The sequence below is a fragment of the Manis pentadactyla genome, chromosome 10, assembly GCF_030020395.1.
Source record: "Manis pentadactyla isolate mManPen7 chromosome 10, mManPen7.hap1, whole genome shotgun sequence".
Classification (NCBI taxonomy): Eukaryota; Metazoa; Chordata; class Mammalia; order Pholidota; family Manidae; genus Manis; species Manis pentadactyla.
Window position 1 is genome coordinate 34,620,731 of NC_080028.1, and position 23,780 is coordinate 34,644,510.

The 23,780-nt window shown below is 38.5% G+C and overlaps 1 protein-coding gene across 3 annotated transcripts in view; it reads left to right on the top strand.

The window, feature by feature from the left end:
- Positions 1 to 23,780, top strand: part of LOC130678994 (metallothionein-1A-like) — a 64,944-nt gene that overhangs the window by 8,673 nt on the left and 32,491 nt on the right. The window contains exon 2 of one of the 3 annotated variants that reach the window (XM_057486596.1): positions 8,179 to 8,298. The exons of the other annotated variants lie outside the window; for them this stretch is intronic. The gene's annotated coding sequence lies outside the window, so the exon portion shown is untranslated. The remainder of the gene's footprint in view (positions 1 to 8,178; positions 8,299 to 23,780) is intronic. 3 annotated transcript variants of the gene reach the window in all.

Here is a 23,780-nt window from a genome sequence, read left to right on the forward strand (position 1 = left end):
TTAATTGGCTTATTTGCTTTTTGTTAAGGTGCATGGGGTCTTTATATATTTTGGATGTCAACCCTTTATCGGATCTGTCATTTATGAATATATTCTCCCATACCGTAGGGTACCTTTTTGTTCTATTGATGGTGTCCTTTGCTGTACAGAAGCTTTTCAGCTTGATATACTCCCACTTGTTCATTTTTGCTTTTTTTTCCCTTGCCTGGAGAGATATGTTCATGAAGAAGTCGCTCATGTTTATGTCCGAGAGATTTTTGCCTATGTTTTTTTCTAAGAGTTTTAGGTTTTATGACTTACATTCAGGTCTTTGATCCATTTCGAATTTACTTTTGTGTAAGGGGTTAGACAGTGATCCAGTTTCATTCTCTTACATGTAGCTGTCCAGTTTTGCCCACACCATCTGTTGAAGAGACTGTCATTTCCCCATTGTATATCCATGGCTTCTTTACCATGTATTAATTGGCCATATATGTTTGGGTTAATGTCTGGAGTCTCTATTCTGTTCCACTGGTCTGTGGGTCTGTTCTTGTGCCAGTACCAAACTGTCTTGATTACTGTGGCTTTATAGTAGAGCTTGAAGTTGGGGAGCGAGTTCCCCCCACTTTATTCTTCCTTCTCAGGATTGCTTTGGCTATTTGGGGTCTTTGGTGTTCCCATATGAATTTTTGAACTATTTGTTCCAGTTCATTGAAGAATGCTGTTGGTAATTTGATAGAGATTGCATCGAATCTGTATATTGCTTTGGGCACAATGGCCATTTTGACTATATTAATTCTTCCTAGCCAAGATGATGGGATGAGTTTCCATTTGTTAGTGTCCTCTTTAATTTCTCTTAAGAGTGTCTTACAGTTTTCAGGCTATATAAGGTCTTTCACTTCATTGGTTAGGTTTATTCCTAAGTATTTTATTCTTTTTGATGCAGTTGTGAATGGAATTATTTTCCTGATTTCTCTTTCTATTAGTTCATTGTTAGCGTATAGGAAAGCCACAGATTTCTGTGTGTTAATTTTGTATCCTGCAACTTTGCTGAATTCAGATATTAGATCTAGCAGTTTTGGAGTGGATTATTTAGGGTTTTTCATGTACAATACCATATTATCTGCAAATAGTGACAGTTTAACTTCTTCCTTGCCAATCTGGATGCCTTTTATTTCTTTGTGTTGTCAGATTGCCATGGCTAGGACCTCCAGTACTATGTTGAATAGAAGTGGGGAGAGTGGGCATCCTTGTCTTGTTCCTGATCTTAAAGGAAAAGCTTTCAGCCTCTCGCTGTTCAGTATGATGTTGGCTGTGGGTCTGTCATATATGGCCTTTATTATAATGTTGAGGTACTTGCCCTCTATACCCATTTTGTTGAGAGTTTTTATCATGAATGGATGTTGAATTATGTCAAATGCCTTTTCCGCATGTATGGAGATGATCATGTAGTTTTTGTCCTTCTTTTTGTTGATATGGTAGATGATGTTGATGGATTTTCGAATGTTGTTCCATCCTTGCATCCCTGGAATAAATCCTACTTGATCATGATGGATGTTCTTTTTGATGTATTTTTGAATTTGGTTTTCTAATAATTTGTTGAGTGTTTTTGCATCTATGTTCATCAGGGATATTGGTCTGTAATTTTCTTTTTTTGTGGTGTCTTTGCCTGGTTTTGGTATTAGAGTGATGCTGGCCTCATAGAATAAGTTTGGAAGTATTCCCTCCTCTTCTATTTTTTGGAAAACTTTAAGGAGAATGGGTATTAGGTCTTCAGTGAATGTTTCATAAAATTCAGCAGTGAAGCCATCTGGACCAGGGATTTTGTTCTTAGGTAGTTTTTTGATAACCAGTTCAATTTTGTTACTGGTAATTGGTCTGTTCAGATTTTCTGTTTCTTCCCTGGTCAGCCTTGGAAGGTTGTGTTTTTCTAGAAAGTTGTCCATTTCTTCTAGGTTATCCAGTTTGTTAGCATATAATTTTTAATAGTATTCTCTAATAATTCTTTGTATTTCTATGGTGTCCAGAGTGATTTCTCCTTTGTCATTTCTGATTCTGTTTATGTGTGTAGACCCTCTATTTTTCTTGATAAGTCTGGCTAGGTGTTTTTCTTCTCAAGACATTCTTTTTTCTATTTCTTCCCATGTTCATTTTCTTAAGGTATTCTTATTTCTGTTTCTTCCCATGCAGTCCAGGATTCCAATATATTTTGCGTAGTGATGCTGACAGTACTACTGTCATCTGTTCCTAACCCTGCAGAGAATGCATTTAGTGTCCCATTAAGAAAAATGTTTCCTGCACGGTTTTTTGGGGTTTTTTTTCTTTTTTAGTAAATTACACATAACATAGTTTCCCATCTTAAGCATTTTTAAATGTACAGTTCAGTTGGATTAAATACATTCATATTGCTGTGCATCCAGCACTCCATAACACTTTAATCTTGAAAAATTAAAACGCCACACCCATTAAATAATAACTTCTCATTCTCCACTTCCTCCAACCCCTGTTAACAGCTATTCTACTTTCTGTCTATAATTTTAACTTCTCTAGGGACCTCGTAAGTGGAATCATACAGTATTTGTCTTTTCGTGACTGACTCATTTCATTTAGCATAATGTCCTCAAGGTTTATCCATTTTGTAGTATACCGCAGAGTTTTCTTCCTTTCTAAAGCTGAATAACATTCCATTATATCTACAGACCACATTTTGATCATCCATTCATCAATCTGTATTATTCCAGGGACACTATTGTATAAAAATTTATATTTTGCTATCATATTTTAGCTACTGTTAAACATGCTATGAACATGGGTGTACAACTGTTTCTTGGAGATCCTGTTTTCAATTCTTTTGGGTATATACCCAGAAGTGAAATTGCTGAACATATAGGATTCCATTTTCCATACATAAATTCCACTTCTAATTTTTTGAGAAACCACCATACAGTTTTCCATAGCAGCTGTAGCATTTTACATTTCCACTAAGAGTACACAAGGGCTCCAATTTCTCCACATCCTATAAACACTTGCTGGGGTTTGGGTTTTTTTTTTTTTTAGTAGCCATTCTAATGGGTATGCAGTGGTATCTTATTGTAGTTTTGATTTTCATTTCCCTAATGATTGGTCATGTTGAGTATCTTCTCATGTGCTTATTTCCATTTGTGTATCTTCCTTGGAGAAATGACTACTCAAGTCCTTTACTTTGAATTGGGCTGTTTTAGAAGTCCTCCATATAATCTTGATATTAATTCCTTATCAGACATATGATCTTCAAATATTTTCTCTCATTCTGTTGGGTTTCTTTTTTACACTGTGCATAGTGCCTTTTGATGCACAAAATTTTCATTTTCATGAAGTCAAATTTATCTGTTTTTTCTTTTGTTGCCTGTGCCTCTGGTGCCATGTCCGAGAAATCATTGCCAAATCCAATGTCATGAAGCTTTTCTCCGATTTTTCCTTCTATGGGTTATATTATTTGAGGTCTTACATTTAGGTCTTTGATCAAATTTGAATTAATTTTGTACATTGTGTTAGGAAAAGATCCCTTCTTTTGCATGTGGATATCCAGTTTTCCTGGCACCACTTGTTGGAAAAACTGTCATTCCCCATCGAGTGATCTTGGCACCCAAAAATCATCTGACCACATATGCAAGGGCTTACTTTTGGGGTCTCTGTTCCATTCCACTGGCCTATCTGCTTGTCATTATGCCAATACCACACTATTCTGATTTCAGTTAGTGTGAGTCCTTCAGTTTTGTCTCTCAAGATTGTCTTGGCTCTTCAATGGTCCCTTGTATTCCATATGAATTACACTCTCTCAAAATCCTAATGACAGAAAAAAAGTCATTGGGATTTTGAGAGTGGGTTGACTGTTAGATTGCTTTGGGTAGTACTGACATCTTAGCAATATCACATCTTCCAATCCATGAATGTGAGATGTGTCTTCATGTCTTTATGTCTTCAATTTCTTTCAGCAGTGTTTTGTACTTTTCATTGTAGAAGTCTTTCACTTCTTTGGTTATTTTAGTCTCTTTGCTGCTGCTGTAATGAACTGCTTTTGTAATTTCCTTTTTAGGTTTTTCATTGGTAATGTATAGACATACAACTGATTTTTGTATGTTGGCTGTTATCCTACTACTTTTTTTAATTTTTAATTTTGGTATCATTAATGTACAATTACTTGAACATTAGTTTACTAGACTCCCCCTATTATCAACTCCCCCTCACATACCCCATTACAGTTATTGTCCATCAGCATAGTAAGATGCTATGGAATCACTACTTGTCTTCTCTGTATATACTGCCTTTTCCCATGTCCTCCCCCACTATATCATGTGTGCTAATCATAATGCCCGTTTTTCTCCTTTCTCATTTCTGTTTCTGTTTATGCATGTAGACTCTTTTTTCTTGATAAGTCTGGCTAGGGGCTCATCTATTTTGTTTATTTTCTTGAAGAACCAGCTCTTACTTTCATTAATTCTTTCTATTGTTTTATTCTCCTTGATTTTATTTATTTATACTCTAATCTTTATTATGTCCCTCCTTCTACTGACTTTGGGGCTCATTTGTTCTTCTTTTTTTAGTTTCATTAATTGTGAGTTTAGATTGCTTAAATGTATGGTATTGTCCTTCTTTCCTGAGGTAGGCCTATATTGCAATATACTTTCCTATTAGCACGTCCTTCGCTGCGTCCCACAGATTTTGTGGTGTTGAATTATTGTTGTCATTTGTCTCCATATGTTGCTTGATCTCTGTTTTTATTTGGTCAGTGATCCATTGGTTTTTTTAGGAGCATGTTGTGAAGCCTCCATGTGTTTGTGTGATTTTTCATTTTCTTTGTGTAATTTTTTTCTAGTTTCATACCTTTGTGATTTGAGAAACTGGTTGGTACAATTTCAATGTTTTTGAATTCACTGAGGATCTTTTTGTGTCCTAGTATATGATCTATTCTTGAAAATGTTCCATGTGCACTTGAGAAGAATGTGTATTCTGCTACTTTTGGATGTAGAGTTCTGTAGATGTCTGTTAGGTCCATCTGTTCTAATGTGTTGTTCAGTGCCTCTGTGTCCTTACTTATTTTCTGTCTGGTTGATCTGTCCTTCAGAGTTAGTGAGTGTTGAAGTCTCTAGAATGAATGCATTGCATTCTATTTGCCCTTTTAATTCTTTTAGTATTTGTTTCACATATGTAGGTGCTCCTGTGTTGGGAGCATAGACATTTACAATGGTTATATCTTCTTGTTGGACTGACCCCTTTATCATTATGTAATGTCCTTTGTCTCTTGTGACTTTCTTTGTTTTGAAGTCTATTTTGTCTGATACAAGAACTGCAAGTCCTTCTTTTTTCTCTCTATTAGTTGCATGAAATATCTTTTTCCATCCCTTCACTTTTAATCTGTATATGTCTTTGGGTTTAAAGTGAGTCTCTCGTAGGCAGCATATAGATAGGTCTTGTTTTTTAATCCATTCAGTGACTCTATGTCTTTTGATTGGTGCATTCAGTCCATTTACATTTAGAGTAATTATTGATAGATATGTACTTATTGCCATTGCAGACTTCAGATTCGTGGTTACCAAAGGTTCAAGGTTAACTTCCTTACTATCTAAGAATCTAACTTAACTCACTTAGTATGCTATTACAAACACAATCTAAAGCTTCTTTTCTTTTTCTCCTCCTTTTTTTTCCTCCTCCATTCTTAATATATTAAGTATCTTATTCTGTGCTGTTTGTCTGTCCCTTGTTTGATTTTGTGTATAGTTAATTTAATTTTCCATTTGCTTAGTATTTAGCTGTTCTACTTTCTTTACTGTGTTTTTATTACCTCTGGTGACAGCTATTAAACCATAGGAGCACTTCCATCTGCAGCATTCCCTCCAAAATAAGACTGTAGAGTTGGTTTGTGGGAGGTAAGTTCTCTCAGCTTTTGCTTATCTGGAAATTGTTTAATCCCTTCTTCAAATTTAAATGATAATCTTGCCAGATAAAGTAATCTTGGTTCCAGGTCCTTCTGCTTCATTACATTAAATACATCATGTCACTCCCTTCTGGCCTGTAATGATTCTGTTGAGAAATCTGATGTTAGCCTGATGGGCTTTCCTTTCTATGTGATCTTATTTCTCCCTCTGGCTGCTTTTAATAGTCTGTCCTTATCCTTGACCTTCACCATGTTAATTACTATATGTCTTGGTGTTGTCTTCCTTGGGTTTCTTGTGTTGGGAGATCTGTGCACCTCCATGGCCTGACAGACTATGTCCTTCCCCAGATTGGGGAAGTTTTCAGCAATTACCTCCTCAAAGACGCTTTCTATCCATATCTGTCTCTCTTCTTCTTCTGGTATCCCTGTAATGCGAATATTGTTCCATTTGGATTGGTCACACAGATCTCTCGATATTCTTTCATTCTTAGAGATCCTTTTCTCTCTCTGTGCCTCAGCTTCTTTGTATTCCTGTTCTCTAGTTTCTATTTCATTTATTATCTCCTCCACCAAATCCAATCTGCTTTTAATACCCTCCATTGTGCTCTTGAATGATTGGATCTCTGACCAGAATTCATTCCTGAGTTCTTGAATATTTTTCCATACCTCCATTAGCATGTTAATCATTTTTATTTTGAACTCCCTTTCAGGAAGTGTCATGAGGTCCATGTCATTTAAATCTTTCTCGAGAGTTGTATTAATAATTTTACTCTGGACCAGGTTCCTTTGGTGTTTCATATTTGGATATGGCGCCCTCTAGTGTCCAGAAGCTCTACTCTCTGGAGCTGCTCAGCCCCTGAAGCAATGTTGGGGGTCGCAGGGGAGTGGTATTGCTGCCTGCGGGGAGGAAAGAGCTGTTTCCTGCTTCCAGGCTACTATGCCTGTCTCCACTGCCTGAACTAGTGGGCCGAGCACACAGGTATAAGCTTTTTCCGAGAGCAGCCAGATCTGGATCCCTGCTTTCCACAAGCAGCTGGAATCTCAAGTCTCTCCAGGAATTCTGCCTGTCTTACCTTTACAACCCCGTAATCATGAGAGTATCATGAACGCACCATGAAATGTAGGTTTGTGCTCCCAGAGCAGATCTCTGGAGTTAGGTGTTCAGCAGTCCCAGGCCTCCAGTCCCTCCCCCACTCCATTTCTCTTCCTCCCACCGGTGAGCTGGGGTGGCGGAATGGCTTGGACCCCACCAGGCCACAGCTTTGGTAAGTTACCCTGTTCCGTGAGGTCCGCTCTTTTCTCCAGGTGTGTGCAGTCTGGCGCAGTCCTCTTTCCTGTTGCTCTCTCAGGGTTTGTTGTATTAATTATATTTTCATATTATATGCGGTTTTAGGAGGAAGCCTCTGTCTTACCTCTCATGCCACCATCTTTAATGATGACCTTAAATTTTAAAAAATATTTTCCCCACAAATCATATTAACTCAGACCTTCCCAAAACCATTTCAATCACTAACACCTCTTTCTTTAAGCAGACAGATTTCATCCACATCATCTACATAAATCTTGGTCTGGCTTGACTACAAAAGCTTTCACAATTCCTGCTTCTGTGTCATAGGACTTTGAATAATCTCTACTTTCTGTGTTCAATTTTTTTTTCTGATGCATAATATTGTATACCATCTGTGGGTATTATTTTCAGTAAACACAGGGCAAACATAGCCAGATGGACAGCATGTAGCTTAACCTTTTAAGCAGGCTTACTTTAACATTTTTTTTGTCCCCTTTGTTTTTCTTTAATTATTTTATTACTTCCAGGTATAAATCTTTACCTTTTGATTTGAATCTCACAAAAAAATCAAATGCTGAGAATCACTGCATCTACTAGGCAGGAATTAAATCTCAGGAGATGGAACTGTGCTCCAAGGGAATGTAATAGCCTCTGGTTTAATGTCCCCAGTATCTTCCTGAAAAGAAATCAGTTCAGTCTAATTAGGGAGCTTTGTTGTTCAATGACTTCTTTATGAAAAAGCCTTTTTGAGATCACCTAGGACATTTGCCCACATCCTTCAAAGTGTTAACTCAGTACCTCCAGAGTCCCTGTTACAGACAGAATGCTGCATTCTCCCAAATTGTGTTAAAGCATGAACCCCCAATGTGTTGGTATTTGAGATGGAGCCTTTAGGAGGTTATTAGAGTTATATGAGATCATAAAGGTGGGTCCTCATGGTGTGATTAATGCCCTTATAAGAAGAGACACAAAAGAACTTGCTATTTTTCTCTCATAGGGAAGAAAGGCCATGTGGGCACACAAAGAGAAGGCAGTCACCTGTAAACCAGCAATGGAGGACTCAACAGGAACCAAATTGGCCAGCACCTTGATTTTGCATTTTTCAGCCTCCAGAAGTGTGAGAAATAACTTTCTTCTTTAGACTACCCAGTCTTCTATTTTTGTTACGGCAGTCTGAAATGACTATTAGAGTCTCCCAAACAGTCATAAGTCTATGTAAGGATTTTCCAAAATTGAAACCAACCCAGTAACCATTAGTTCTTCTTGCTTTGAGTAGTCCAAAAATAAGACTACATTACTAGATATTTTAGCAACTCCAACCTAAGTCTTCTTTTCTTTTTCCTTTTGTTATTTAGGCCCTGGAACCCTTATATAATTATAAGCCAGTTCTACTCTGTCAGTTTCAAAAGTTTTTTCTGTGAATTTAGGAGCTATTATATTATCAATGCGGTTGAGTACATTTCATGAATCCAAGCCATCTGGCCCCAGTTGATTACAGTAGGTGTCCTTGAAGCAACATCATAAAAAATGATTGCATACCTAACCATGTACAGGTAAAATGGGATTTGACTTTCCTGTGCCATACAATCGAAAAAGAAAAGACTTTTTTAAGATCTGTGACAACCAAATATTATAGAGCAGCCTCCTTAATTTTCTGGACCCATATTTGTATCTTTTACTAAATTCTATAGTCCTCATAACAAAGAAAAGTGGTTCTCACCCAGGGGTGATTTTTCCGAGGAGAACCATTGGCCACATCTGGAGACATCTTCGATTGTCACAACTTGGGGGTGGTATTTGGGGAGCAGGGGGAGGTGCTACTGGTATTCAGTGGTTAGAGGCTTGGGATGTTGCTAGACATCCTTTAGGGACTAAGATAGCCTCCCAGAGCAAATAGTTATTCAAATTACCAGTGCTGCTCAGCTTGAGAACCTAGGATGCCCACCAACCCAGCTCTTAAACGTCTCCAGCCCTTTGTTTGTGGAGTTGAGTTGAATCTCTCTTCCCCATTACAATAGTCAAATAAAATTTTCGTTGCCTGGTTAACTTTGCCAGGTGCAATTTTTCTTTACCAGCACCAAGCACCCCAATTCCTTAGGCTCTCGATATTTGCTGTTCCCTCCCTCTGGAATGTGTTGACCCCAAGGTTCATCTTCATGAGCTACTCCCTCACTTCCTTCAGACCTTTGTTCAAAACACCTCCCTATCAGTGAGCTCTCCTCCCTTACTGGAATAGCAAGTTCTATCCCCCAGTCTTCTCTCCACCTTAACTTTGTTCATCCTTCTCCATAGGATTCATCATCAAGACTTACTACATACTCATTGTCTGTCTCTCCCCAGTACAATATAAGCCCACAAAGGCAGGATTTTTTTTCCTGGTTTGTTGACTGCTATGTCCCTGACATTTTGGCACAGGTATTGAGGAAGTACTAAAGTAAATATTTGTTGTATGAAAGAACAACAATGAATTGAGCATCAGTGGCTATCTGATGCCTTTCTGTGTCATTGGAGGCCAAACCTTAAGTCTTAACTTTAATAATTCAGTTATCTAAAATCTGGTGATCCTAACTTAAACAGGCTGAGCAACTTCATTGGTATAATCTATGAAATAAGTCTGTGAATGCATTTCAAATGGGATTTTACTAAGACATTGACAGATACAAGGTAAAATTGGAAAAGCAATAATTAAAAAGTAGGTTCGATTAGAAGAAACACACACCTCATAGATTTATCAATTCCCTTTGCTTCCTCTTAATTTCTGATTCAGCGACTATAGTGAGGAATCTACTAAATGGAATGTTGTAAGACATAGCAATGAATAAAATGCACTTCCTATTATAAAAGATTATGCTGTAATAAGAAATAAGACAATTTTGAAAGGGTATTTAGGAAGAAAGCTAACTAATGAGAGTAATTGAACATCTGAAGCAAAATGAGGGTATATTTTAAAAGAGAAACTTGTGAACTGCTGGCTAACTGGAATATTTAGGAGAAGATACAATATTGGGGGTTAGGATCTTTACTGTGCCCTGGACTACACCCCACTCCTCAGCCCATTCCAAGCTCTATAGCACTATACTTCAGCATTCTGTCACCTAACTTAAGAAATGCTGAAAGGTTATTCTTCCTTAGCTTAGGTCTCTCCAATGTTCAGAATAAAAATAATAAAAGCTAATATATAGAAAGTGCTTACTTACCATGTACCAGGTATTATTTAAAATACATGAATCATCTTATTTACTCCTCTCAACTATATGAGGTTTTATTGTTAATATCCCCACTTACCTGCCAAAAGTCATGCACTACTAAAAGGCAGAATCATGACAATTACAAAAATCAGATGAAGACATTGAATAAATTACCATATAAAAACTGTGTAGGTACTAGATAAGAGAATCAGCGGTAGTTAGTATAAGAAATGTTTAATTACCCTATTTTCCACCACAAGACCCTAAAATACTTGTCTGCATCATTAATATCTACTCATAGTGAGCCCGTGGGCTCCCAACACTCTCAGGAAAGTATCATTTATGACTCCCTCCTTTCACAATCTGTAGTGATCTCATTCAAATTCTGTGGCCAGTTTGAAGCACTTTGTGGGAACCCTGTTGTCAATGGTAGAGCATCTTTTATTTTAAAAAATAAATTCCAATTGCCAATCTTGCATTTGCACATTGCAAAGCATGAAAATGAAAATGTGAACTCTCAAAGACCATTTTAAAACAAAAAAGAGGGAAATTAATGTTAACCTGAATAGAGGTTAAGAATATAGAGAGTCTATATCATGATTGTCAGTGGCAGCCATTGTATTCCACCATATGAAAGAACATCATCTGTTTGACCCTATTCTTGAGTATTGAGGTTATTCAAATATTTGGCCATTAAAAACACTGATAGTAAAAGATGAAAAAAAAGAATATAGATTCTAGAATCAGAAAGACAGGTTCAAAATAGAGCTTGACACTTACGGCCTTTGACTTAAGCAAGTTACTAAACTATTTGGAAGTAGCGCACTCTTCTCATTTCTGAAGTGGAAGGTAAAATTAGTGCATATTTGAAAGACTGTTATGAGAGTTAAATTCAATAATATATGTAATTTATTCAGTATATCCTACAATGGAATAAGCACTGTATAAAAGCTTTCTATTACTGTCAGCATTATTGCTATTATTCTTTGCAGAATCACAAACAAGTAACACATCAATAAAAATGTAGCTGTTGGTACAGAGATAGATTATTAATTATAGTATTATGGAATTTATTATAATTTTCACCTTTAGAAAATTCTAAAGCTTATTAATTATAATATGCTCTAATTTGTTTTTCTTCTTGAAAAGTCATTTGTTTCTTTTCCTGATAGACTTCAAGCTCATTGAAGACAGAGATTGTGTCCTTCACTTCAACATATCTTTATTTCTTTTTTTCAATTTTTTTTTACTTTGGTATCATTAATCTACAATTACATGAAAGACATTATGTGTACTAGGCTCCCCCCTTCACCGAGTCTCTCCCACATACCCCTTCACAGTCACTGTCCATCAGCGTAGTAAGATGCTGTAAAATCACTACTTGTCTTCTCTGTGTTGCACAGCCCTCCCCGTGCCCCCCCCCACACTATACATGCTAATCATAATGCCCCCTTTCTTTTTCCCCTGCCCTTATCCCTCCCTTCCCACCCTTCCTCCTCAGTCCCTTTCCCTTTGGTAACTGTTAGTCCATTCTTGGGTTCTGTGATTCTGCTACTGTTTTGTTCCTTCAGTTTTCCTTTTTTCTTATACTCCACATATGAGTGAAATCATTTGGTACTTGTCTTTCTCCACCTGGCTTATTTCACTGAGCATAATGCCCTCTAGCTCCATCCGTGGGCATCTGTCTTGTTCCCGATCTCAGAGGAAAAGCTTTCAGCCTCTTGCTGTTCAGTATGATGTTAGCTGTGGGTTTATCATATATGGCCTTTATTATGTTCAGGTACTTGCCCTCTATGCCCATTTTGTTGAGAGTTTTTATCATGAATGGATGTTGAATTTTCTCAAATGCTTTTTCAGCATCTATGGAGATGATCATGTGGTTTTTGTCCTTCTTTTTGTTGATGTGGTGGATGATGTTGATGGATTTTCGAATGTTGTACCATCCTTGCATCCCTGGGATGAATCCCACTTTGTCATGGTGTATGATCCTCTTGATGTATTTTTGAATTCGGTTTGCTAATATTTTGTTGAGTATTTTTGCATCTATGTTCATCAGGGATATTGGTATGTAGTTTTCTTTTTTGGTGGGGTCTTTGCCTGGTTTTGGTATTAGGGTGATGTTGACTTTATAGAATGAGTTTGGGAGTATCCCCTCCTCTTCTATTTCTTGGAAAACTTTAAGGAGAATGGGTATTATGTCTTCCCTGTATGTCTGATAAAATTCCGAGGTAAATCCATCTGGTCCGGGGGTTTTGTTCTTGGGTAGTTTTTTGATTACTGCTTCAATTTCCTTGCTGGTAATTGACCTGTTTAGATTTTCTTTTTGGGTCAGTTGTGGAAGGTTGTATTTTTCTAGGAAGTTGTCCATTTCTCCTAGGTTTTCCCAGCTTGTTAGCATATAGGCTTTCATAGTATTCTCTAATAATTCTTTGTATTTCTGTGGGGTCTGTCATGATTTTTCCTTTCTTGTTTCTGATTCTGTTGATGTGTGTTGATTCTCTTTTCCTCTTAATAAGTCTGGCTAGAGGCTTATCTATTTTGTTTATTTTCTTGAAGAAACAGCTCTTGGTTTCATTGATTTTTGCTATTGTTTTATTCTTCTCAATTTTATTTATTTCTTCTCTGATCTTTATTATGTCCCTCCTTCTGCTGACCTTAGGCCTCATTTGTTCTTCTTTTTCCACTTTCGATAATTGTGACATTAGACTATTCATTTGGGATTGTTCTTCCTTTTTTAAATATGCCTGGATTGCTATATACTTTCCTCGTAAGACTGCTTTCGCTGCGTCCCACAGTAGTCGGGGCTTTGTGTTGTTGCTGTCATTTGTTTCCATATATTGCTGGATCTCCATTTTAATTTGGTCTTGATCCATTGATTATTTAGGAGCATGTTGTTAAGCTTCCATGTGTTTGTGAGCCTTTTTGCTTTCTTTGTACAATTTATTTCTAGTTTTACAGCTTTGTGGTCTGAAAAGTTGGTTGGTAGGATTTCAGTCTTTTTGAATTTACTGAGGCTCTTTTTGTGGCCTAGCATGTGGTCTATTCTGGAGAATGTTCCATGTGCACTTGAGAAGAATGTGTATCCTGTTGCTTTTGGATGTAGAGTTCTATAGATGTCTGTTAGGTCCATCTGTTCTAGTGTGTTGTTCAGTGCCTCTGTGTCCTTACTTATTTTCTGTCTGGTCGATGTGTCCTTTGGAGTGAGTGGCATGTTGAAGTCTCCCAAAATGAATGCATTGCATTCTATTTCCTCCTTTAATTCTGTTAGTATTTGTTTCACATATGTTGGTGCTCCTGTGCTGGGGGCATATATATTTATAATGGTTATATCCTCTTGTTGGACTGAGCCCTTTATCGTTATGTAATGTCCTTCTTTATCTCTTGTTACTTTCTTTGTTTTGAAGTCTATTTTGTCTGATACGAGTATTGCAACTCCTGCTTTTTTCTCCCTGTATTTTGCATGAAATACCTTTTTCCATTACTTGACTTTTAATCTGTGCATGTCTTTGGGTTTGAGGTGAGTCTCTTGTAAGCAGCATATAGATGGTTCTTGCTTTTTTATCCATTCTATGTCTTTTTTATCCATTCTCTGTGTCTTTTGATTGGTGCATTCAGTCCATTTACATTTAGGGTGATTATTGAATGCTACGTACTTATTGCCATTGCAGGCTTTAAGTTTGTGGTTACCAAAGGTCAAGGTTAGCTTCTTTACTATCTTACTGTCTAACTTAACTCGCTTATTGAGCTATTATAAACACTGTTTGATGATTCTTTATTTCTCTCCATTCTTATTCCTCCTCCTCCATTCTTCATATGTTGGGTGTTTTGTTCTGTGCTCTTTTTAGGAGTGTTCCCATCTAGAGCAGTCCCTCTAAGATACCCTGTAGAGGTGGTTTGTGGGAGGCAAATTCCCTCAACTTTTGCTTGTCCGGGAATTGTTTAATCCCTCCTTCATATTTAAATGATAATTGTGCTGGATACAGTATCCTTGGTTCAAGGCCCTTCTGTTTCATTGCATTAAATATATCATGCCATTCTCTTCTGGCCTGTACGGTTTCTGTTGAGAAGTCTGATGATAGCCTGATGGGTTTTCCTTTGTAGGTCACCTTTTTTTTCTCTCTGGCTGCCTTTACTACTCTGTCCTTATCTTTGATCTTTGCCATTTTAATTATTATGTGTCTTGGTGTTGCCCTCCTTGGGTCCCTTGTCATGGGAGTTCTGTGCATTTCTGTGGTCTGAGCGACTATTTCCTCCCCCAGTTTGGGGAAGTTTTCAGCAATTATTTCTTCAAAGACACCTTCTATCCCTTTTTTTCTCTTTTCTTCTTCTGGTACTCCTATGGTGCGAATATTGTTCGTTTTGGATTGGTCACACAGTTCTCTTAATATTCTTTCATTCCTGGAGATCCTTTTATCTCTCTCTGCATCAGGTTCTCTGCGTTCCTGTTCTCTGATTTCTAGCCCATTAATGGTCTCTTGCATCTCATCCATTCTGCTTTGAAGTCCTTCCAGAGATTGTTTTATTTCTGTATTCTCCCTCCTTAGTTCTTGCATAGTTCTCTGCAAGTCCATCAGCATGGTTATGACTTTTGTTTTGAATTCTTTTTCAGGAAGATTGGGTAAATCTACCTCCCCAGATTCCTTCTCAGGAGAGGATGTGGAAGGTGTCTGGGTTAGCCTGGTCTGGATCAAATTTTTTTGCCTTTTCATGTTGATAGATGCAGTGGTATGCTATTGACTTGCCTGCCATGTGGGAGAGCCAAGACCTTTTCCACTTGCTCCTGGCCTTTCTTTACTGGGACAATGGCGACCCCTAGTGGCTTGTGTTGGGCAGTTGCATGTAGTCTGGGTCTGTTTCTTGCCCAGCTGCTATGGAGGAAGCTCCCTTGCTGTGGGTGTGGCAGCCTCAGGCTGCTGCTCTGCTATGGTGGGGTGCCGGAGGGAGAATGGACAGGGGGTGCTGTTTATCATTGTGAGGGGTCTCAGAACTGCTGCCCAGGGGTTTAGGGCACCCAGAGTTCCCTGGGATTCCCAGGTGTTGGGCTAAGTGTCCCGGGATGCTTCTGTCCAGCAGTGGAGTCCCTATCCCTTTAAGACTTTCAAAAAGTACTTGCTTTTCTTTGTCCCAGGGGCGCAGGCTGCGGGGACCCGCTCACAGGTCTTACTGTCCTGTTTCCCTAGTATCCAGCACCCCACCCTCAGGTACGGATGGCTGGGGCTGGCTATGTAGCAGACCTGGGCTCCCTCTCCCTCCCTGCTCCGACTCCTCCCGCCGGGAGCTGGGGTGAGGGGCGCTCGGGTCCCACCGGGCCGGGGCTTGTATCTTACCCCCTTCGCCAAGTGCCGGGTTCTCGCAGGTGTGGATGTAGTCTGGCTGTTGTCCTGTATCTTCTGGTCTCTCTTTTAGGGATAGTTGTATTTGTTGTATTTTCAAAAACATATATGTTTCTGGGAGGAGATTCCCACTGTCCTACTCATGCCGCCATCTTGGCTCTGCCCCCCATATCTTTATTTCTTATCTGCTATGTGTCAGGCATCATTTTATGGTCAAAGAAATAAAAAATAAACTAAAAAGAAAAAATCCTTACATTCCTGAGGCTTTTACTTAGGGTAAAAACTGGTAATAAATAAACAAAAACATAGAACATAAATAATATACAATTAGAGAGATATCCCCAATATCTTGAATAGGAGCTAGTTCATAATAGGTACTCAATTTAAGTTAAATTCAATTTGATTACATGAAATTATGTTATTATGAATATGCAGATGTACTGGAGAACTCTTTCAGGCTCAGGAGAGCCAATTCCATGCATTTGTTTCCAGTTCTGTGTTCAGTGATTTTGCTTTGGTAGCTTTAAATCTGCTATGCTGGGAGTTTTTACACAGAATTAAGCAATGCTACAAACTGCAGCTATTTTTTCCTGGAAACCATTTGTTACACATTTATCAACACACACTAGATAAAGGCTTATAAAGTGTGGAATCTGAATTTTATGCACTTCTGAAAAAAATTACCCTTAATATATCACATTAATATGTTAACATATGTTAATATAATAGCACATTAATGTTTATAAATTCCAGAAATTCAAATTCACAAATTATGTAATGCAATGCTAGTCTGAAGATTATTAAATATATATATACTTACATAAATAGAATTATTTTCTCCCAATAATTGTAACTATCCCTTGACTATTCAGGCCTATAGAGTAAGTGAGACAGAGACCGTGGATGTAGTCAGAGTAGGGTGAGGGCCTCCAGAGGGGGCAGTGCGGGATATTTGCAGTCAGAGCAATGTAACTACATGCAAAGAAACCCCTCTGCTAAAACTCTATGTTAAATATTGAGCTCTAGAATCATTCTTCAGTGAAATCAGTTAATGTTCCCCAGATAAAGAAGAGTAGCACATGTTTTATTATGCTAACCATTTATAATCATGGGTAAGGTTCACTTTAGCATACTAAAAGGCCCAGGCCTATGTGCTGTCTTTCCTCCTTCAGATCTGATGGAGTGATTTTGTAAACTGGGCAACTAATTTAGCAAGTAAGTCCAGGCATAAACAACACAGTAAAAGGCAGGAAGGATTCCACCTTGAAGATAAGATTGCATTTTAATACCCAAGAAGTTAAGACGTTAGAGATTCCTAACTTACTTCTTAGCAAACAATCCCTTAGCCCACCTTGTGGGGCTGAGCAGGTGGCCTTATTTCATATGCTCCCAGACCACGATGCTGATATGTCAGAGAGAAATCATTAGAGGAAGTTGCTCGTGTTAAGTTCATTCTAAATATTCAGGGACCACTTAACAAGTCCACACCCCTAAGTTCTTTTCATGTTCTCGAAAAATCCTCAACTGCCTATAAAACCCCCTAGACAATGCACCACTACGGACTCTCCAGTCCCCTCCTGGCGTAAGCTGGGAGCTCTGTCCTTTCACTGTATCTCTAAATTAAAGCCTGTACCTTGCTCTCCTACCTTGACTGTTTGTGAAGCTCATTCTTCGGCTCTGCAAACAAGAACCCCGGCATCATAAGCATAATTTGGATAGGCCAGAAAATCGACCAACTAAATAATGTTTTCTGTTTAATTTTAAATATACCTTTTCAATGACACAATTTGGATTTTGAATATGAATTTATTTGATATTAACCAATCTTGTATGCTTTAAACATAATAACCCACTAGCTATGGAGGGAAAAGAGAAGTTCTGGGTGTCAGGAGGAAGGATATTTGAAGTTATTTCCCTGTGGAAAAATCTCATGCAAATAATTTGGTAGACTCTAAGTAGAGCTATGATGTCCTGGGCTAGAAATTTCCTAGGGCTGCATGCCTGGGGAATATAAATTATTAAATCATGATTTTTTTTAAAAATGAAAAAGCTTTTAAATTCTGCTCTATCATGTGGTTTATTATTTAATTTTCAGTGATATAATGCATCAAATTTACTTTGTTCTTATATTTTATTCCTATTAAAATATTGGAAATAGATTTGTTTCTGAACCAAAAGTGTGAGAAAGGGAAACATTTGTGTATCCTTAGTCAGCAGGAGATCTCATAGAAAAGGAGCAAGTAAGTCTGAGCATTATCAGTCTGTTCTCAAAAACAACTTTAAACTGTATTTCTAGCCTATGCCCCGGTTGAAACATCCAGATCTTATTATATTTAGTTGCTATCATGCAAATTAAATAGCATGTTAAGTCTTAAGAGAATGATCACATTATTTCTGTTACATTGATCAGCAAGTGGTGATAATATTTTTCAATGATTTCAATTTTAAATTATTTTCAATTATCAATGATATTTTTCAAAAATAATACGTATCATTTATCAAAAAACCACTCCTGTCCCAGACAGAACTTTTGGAAATTCATATATAATCTTGAATGCCTATCACAACCCTATCAGGAATCTATTATTACAAATGAGGAAATTTATGCACCGAGAGAATAAGCATTTCCTCCTAGGTAACATGACTGGCGAATGACAAAAACAGAAGCCTAAAAAATACCCTCTGGCTCCAAAGCTCATATGAGTTTATTGAACTTACTGGCAATTACCTACTCTTCATGATAATCCCCCTTAATTTGTTCAATGGCACCTTTTCCATGGGTGAAAGAGAATAAACATCAAGTTGGCAATAGGGGCAATTATCTCCACAAACACTACAATCCAAAACCAACTCAAAGCAGATTGAATTGGAACTAAAGGTTATCCCAGTCTTACTGTGGATGATCTGTTTTGATTAGTTTACAAATGGTACAAATTGTCCTTTTGAATTTACGCCAGGAGCAAAGTAGAAGTTTGGCTTTTAGTTTTGCCAGGCTGTAGACTCCAATTTGTGACAAAGACATTGTTAAGTAAAAAGAGACTGTCTAGCTAGAACTTTCATTTCCAACTCAAATGGCAGCCTCTGGTAAGAGGAGCCAAAAATCATTTTCAAAGGAAAGGCTGTCTCTAATGCTGGGGAGGAAGACATTTCCTCTGTCCCTCGAGGTTCTTTCTTCTAGCTGGTCCAAGAATCAAACTGACATGAGACATGAATAGGAGAAAAAAAAAACAACTTTCATAAAGTTCAATTATTTATCTATCCATGGGGAAGCCATACACTTGGGTTGCAAAGATAGTGAAAGAGAATGAGGTATTTATGTCATCCTGAACCAAGGAGAAGGCAGTTGGGGTCTGAGACTGGGCCCATCAAGGAATGGGGAATCAATTCAGAGGACTATGAAAAAGTAAATGTTTGGTAAACAAAATACCTCTTGGGCCACCCAGAACCAATGAGGCCCAGAGAGAAATTTTAACAGACTCTGTCACGTTCCTTCCTATCACTCCTAGTTTACATTATAATATAGCTCTCTGGTGATGGTTCTTCTGGAGGAGTTCCTCCCTCCAACTTCTTGTTCTGTTATTGGGAGTGGAGGGGGATGCCCAAAGGATTTTCCTGAGTCTTTTGGGCCTTGACAGTTTTTCAGCTCAAAATAATCTTCATGTCACAATGGCACATCATGGCGTGGCATGCCCTTGGTCCCTACACTAATAAACTTAACTTAAAGGTAGCATAGACATATCCTAAGATTAGAGTTGAAAACAAGCAATTTAGGTCCCTCAAGTAAAGCTAAGAAAAGAGAATTTAGGTAAAAATGTACAATAGTTGTGAAATAAGTTATGTACAATCCAGAAATAATGAGTTCAGTGAGAAATACCATGAAACACACAGCGCCATAGTGATAAGCACCAGAGGCCTAGTGTCTAATTTCCTGCAAACATGCCATTGTTAATTTGGGAAGCATATTTAGGAGGTCCGATGTGACTTTAGGAGTGGAATATGCTTGCCTTTCTCTCTTCCTGCCTTCCTCCATTTACCCAAACATTAACAAGCAGAGCAGTTACTTCAGGCTTATCAAACTTCATTCAGTGGCACATTTCTAAATATGCTGTGAATTACGATTACACTCAACACACAGTTTCTGTACATTTTAAAGCTTTGTGACATTTAGCTGTTTGATTCATCTGAAATTTTTGTGCGAGACTAGGGATCCATAGTCTTCTTTGTTTTTTCTGTCTGGATACTTAATTTCTCAAAACATTTAATAGCCTCTCCTTTCTCCACCAATCTGCAGTACCACCACTGCCATACATCAGGGACAGAGTAGTAATGCTTAAATGAGTCATGTCATGTGCTATAGTGCCTGCTAGATTGTAGCAACTATTATTTTTATTGTGCATAATAAAGGTAGTTGGGGTAGGCAGGAAAATGTCTCTACAAAGATGCTCACATCCTGATCCCTGGAACCTGTGAGTCATATGGCAAAAAGGAATTAAGGTTGTGTAGTTACAGGAGGAAAGAATGTTCCCAGCATGGGGTGAATAAACCAGTGAAACCAGTGAAGCCAAAATCAGTTGAGGGAAAACCTAAAGTGGGGGAAACCCATTTATTGCTAACAAGAAGCCTGGTTCACGCCTCTCCTTCAGCTACTCCTGCTCACCCGTTTCTCTCCATCCAGGGGCACACTCGCCACTCGCTGCTCATAAACACCTACTGATATGGAAATGGCTAAGGAGAGAACAGTTTCTCTCCACCCCTTGTAAACACTTATTGATATGGAGATGGACTAAGGTCAGATGAGAGATTCTGGAAATACAGCAATTTTACCCTCATCCCACCCCTCCAGAATTCTTGCCATACAGTCTACTAAGTTCCCATCTTCCATAACAGCCCCTAAAAAGCTGAAAAACTGGAGAAAAAAGAGTGAGACAACTGGAGCACTGTAACTAGACCAATAACATACAATAAAAACAGAAATAAATCATGATAATCTTTAAACCGGAGGATTCAGCTAGGTTCAAAGTCCTGTGCAGATTAAGTCCATGGCTCCCCCATTCCACAGGAGGAGACCTGCAGCTGAACTAGTAGGGAGCTCTGAGCAGGACAGCAAGCAGCAGCTGTGGCCAGGGGGTGGGTCCAAGCTGCAAGGACTGTAGAAGAAAATAACCTTAAGGGCAATAAGATAAATGTCTTAATGACACCAGAATAGGCAAGTATTGTCCATCAGGTAGGATGCATGCTGGAGAGTGGTCCTGTGATAGGACAGTGGCAGGGATGGGATTTCGTCCTGGTCCAGTATACCAGACTTTCACCCTGGGAGAGTTACAGATGGGTCAATATATAGGGCTCCTGGAGGTAAATGTAGTGGCCATAAAGATAAGACAAAACTTCTCCATAAAATGCTCTCACCTCCCAGCATTTTTAGGTACACTACTGTGATCTTTAGGGGCCACTCTGCTGTTACTCCAAGACCACACCAGTGACCAACTTCCAGGCCTTGTTCTCAAGGTGCCAGAATGGCCAGCCATCGCTGGTCCATGTCTCAGAATGTCCAAGGCCACATCCACTCAACAAAGTTTCCAGGGCTTAGTGCAGTTGGGACTGGCAGCAGGATGTTGCTCTGCTGACCATATCCTGGCTTCAATAACTCCTCTTTGGTTTGTACATACAGTTGTATAGGAGAGGCAGCAATGTGTGTTAGCATATCCACAGGGCTCAAGGCTCTTTTTAGGGCTTCTCATTCAAACACCATATTACTGTCCATAAGCAAACTGACCAGCTCTTTCTTGTTTCCAGCTGACTGTCTTTGAACTCAACACATAACTCTTTTCTAAGTCTCCAGCCTGCTGGCCTCCTCCATCAGACTTTGAGAGTGGCTCTAAGGATGAGTCTTCTGAATTGGTTGTGGGGTTTCTGGAATTGACTGTCTAATCCGATTAGATTTAATGACTATTTCTAGTAGTAAATAAAGCATTGATAGTCCACAGCAATAGAAATACACAAAATATCGCCATTAGGGTCTCATAATTAAACACTTAGAAGAATCAATGATCTAGTTGACCGTGTATTTAATACCTTTGAGCATTTTTGTCAAGCTAACAAATATAATGAGATTGGTTGGTTGTTCCTAAGGTCACTGAACATAGTGAGGAAAGAAATGGATGAGGGCAAGGATTTGAATTCCTAGCTCACACATCACATAAATGACCTGAAAGCTTCTGTGCCTGTCCTATAGTAAGGCCTGTATCTCCTGTAGGTAAGAACTGAGGTTGCTGAAAAACAAAACCAGAATCTCATCGTGTGAGTGACTAAATTACATTACAAATCTAAATGCCAGGCTCACAAGTTATTTACTGTTGAAGGGAGGGCATTGATTGGGAAGGAACACCCTCTTAAAGTTAGACTGGGGATGCGGGGAAAGCTACTCATGAAGCGTGGGAATGTTTGAGCTCCTAAATTCTGATGAATCTGTTTTGCCAGAAGAATTAACATCTCCACCCCGAGTAGAAGCAGTCCCTCCACCCCTGTCTCAAATTAATCCTGAAGCAGTTTCCATGCAAGACAACAGCTGATTCCCCTCAGGACTGACCCCCTCCACTGCTTTTTGCTATTACTGTAGATATAGACCTACAAGTAGACTCAAGTCCCAGCTGACCACTAAAGGTGAGGTACAAAGTATGACCCATGAGGAGGTACACTACATTCCAAAAAACTATTTGAATTTTCTAATTTGTACAGACAAAAGTCCTGGAATGTGTGTAACTAGGTATTAAAGATGTGGGATAGTAGCAAAAGGAACATAAAGTTGGATCAGACCAAAGTTGTTGATAGGGGCCCACTTAGCAGACATTCTACATTTTAATGTTGCAGCTATCAAAGTGATAAAGAGCTTTAACAGTTTGGTTGGTTGGCCTAAATATGGACTAGTTTGTTGACCATACTGCTCACTAACCAAAGTGTACAAGCTAGTAATGCCAGACATGCCTTGGTTTACTGCAGATGAAGGGATTCAAAGGCTTAGGGAGACTGGAGTGTTAGAATTAAGATCTACTCACAACCATAAAAGTGTCCCTACAAAATTCATATGTTGCAGTCCTAACCCCCAGTACCTCAGAATGGGATGTTACATGGAGATTGGATCCGTACAAAGCAATCAAATTAAGATGAGGTCCTAAGGGTGGGGCCTGATCCAATATGACTTGTGTCCTTATAAGAGAGGAAATTTTAACACAAAAGTTCACATAGAGGGAAGATGATATGAAGAGATGATCACATGAGGCAATCACACAAGAAGACCGTGATCCAGAAGCTGAAAAGAGCGGTCTAGCGCAGATTTCCCCTCCCAGCCCTCGGAAGGAACTGACCTGGCTCACACCTTGCTTTTAGACTTCTAGCCTCCAGAACTCTGTGACAATAGATTTCTGTTTGAGCCACTCAGTTTGTGGTGCTTTGTTTTGGCAGCCTTAGCAAACTAATATACTAAATGTCCAAGAAGTTCTATTTCTGTTCTTATTTTTATTACTGCTACATTTTGGAAAGAGTAAAATATCAGTTAAATTCTTTGAAATCTTTTATCTGTGTCAGAAGAGCAACTGCCCACCATTGCCATCATAAACTTAAGTTTAAATGTACTACTTTTATGTTCAGGAGTCAGCAGGCCTACCTTCTTGCTGGCTTACTACATTTTTTTTATTTTCCACTTATCTTTGTCATCCTTTATCTTTACTTATTTTGTGTTTTGTTTTCTTCTTCCTTCTTGGCTACTAGTTTACACCATTTCAACCAATAGACTTTTCCCTTAACTGTAATAGGAATAGGATTGGTCATTGCCATTGTCTACTTGGTCCTAGACAAAGTATATCACAATAAAATTTTCATTTATTCAGGAGCAATATGTGTTCACATTCAAAAGAATGACATTAAAGCCTTCCTTCAGATTTTTCTCATTCCTCATTGATTCTTCAGCATTTTGCATGTAATAAAGATACACCCCGAGTCAGTACTTCAAGAAAGATATCTTTATTTGCCTTCTTAGAACCCTTTCTTCTTCATCACAAGGTGAAGTTTTAGAAGGACACAGG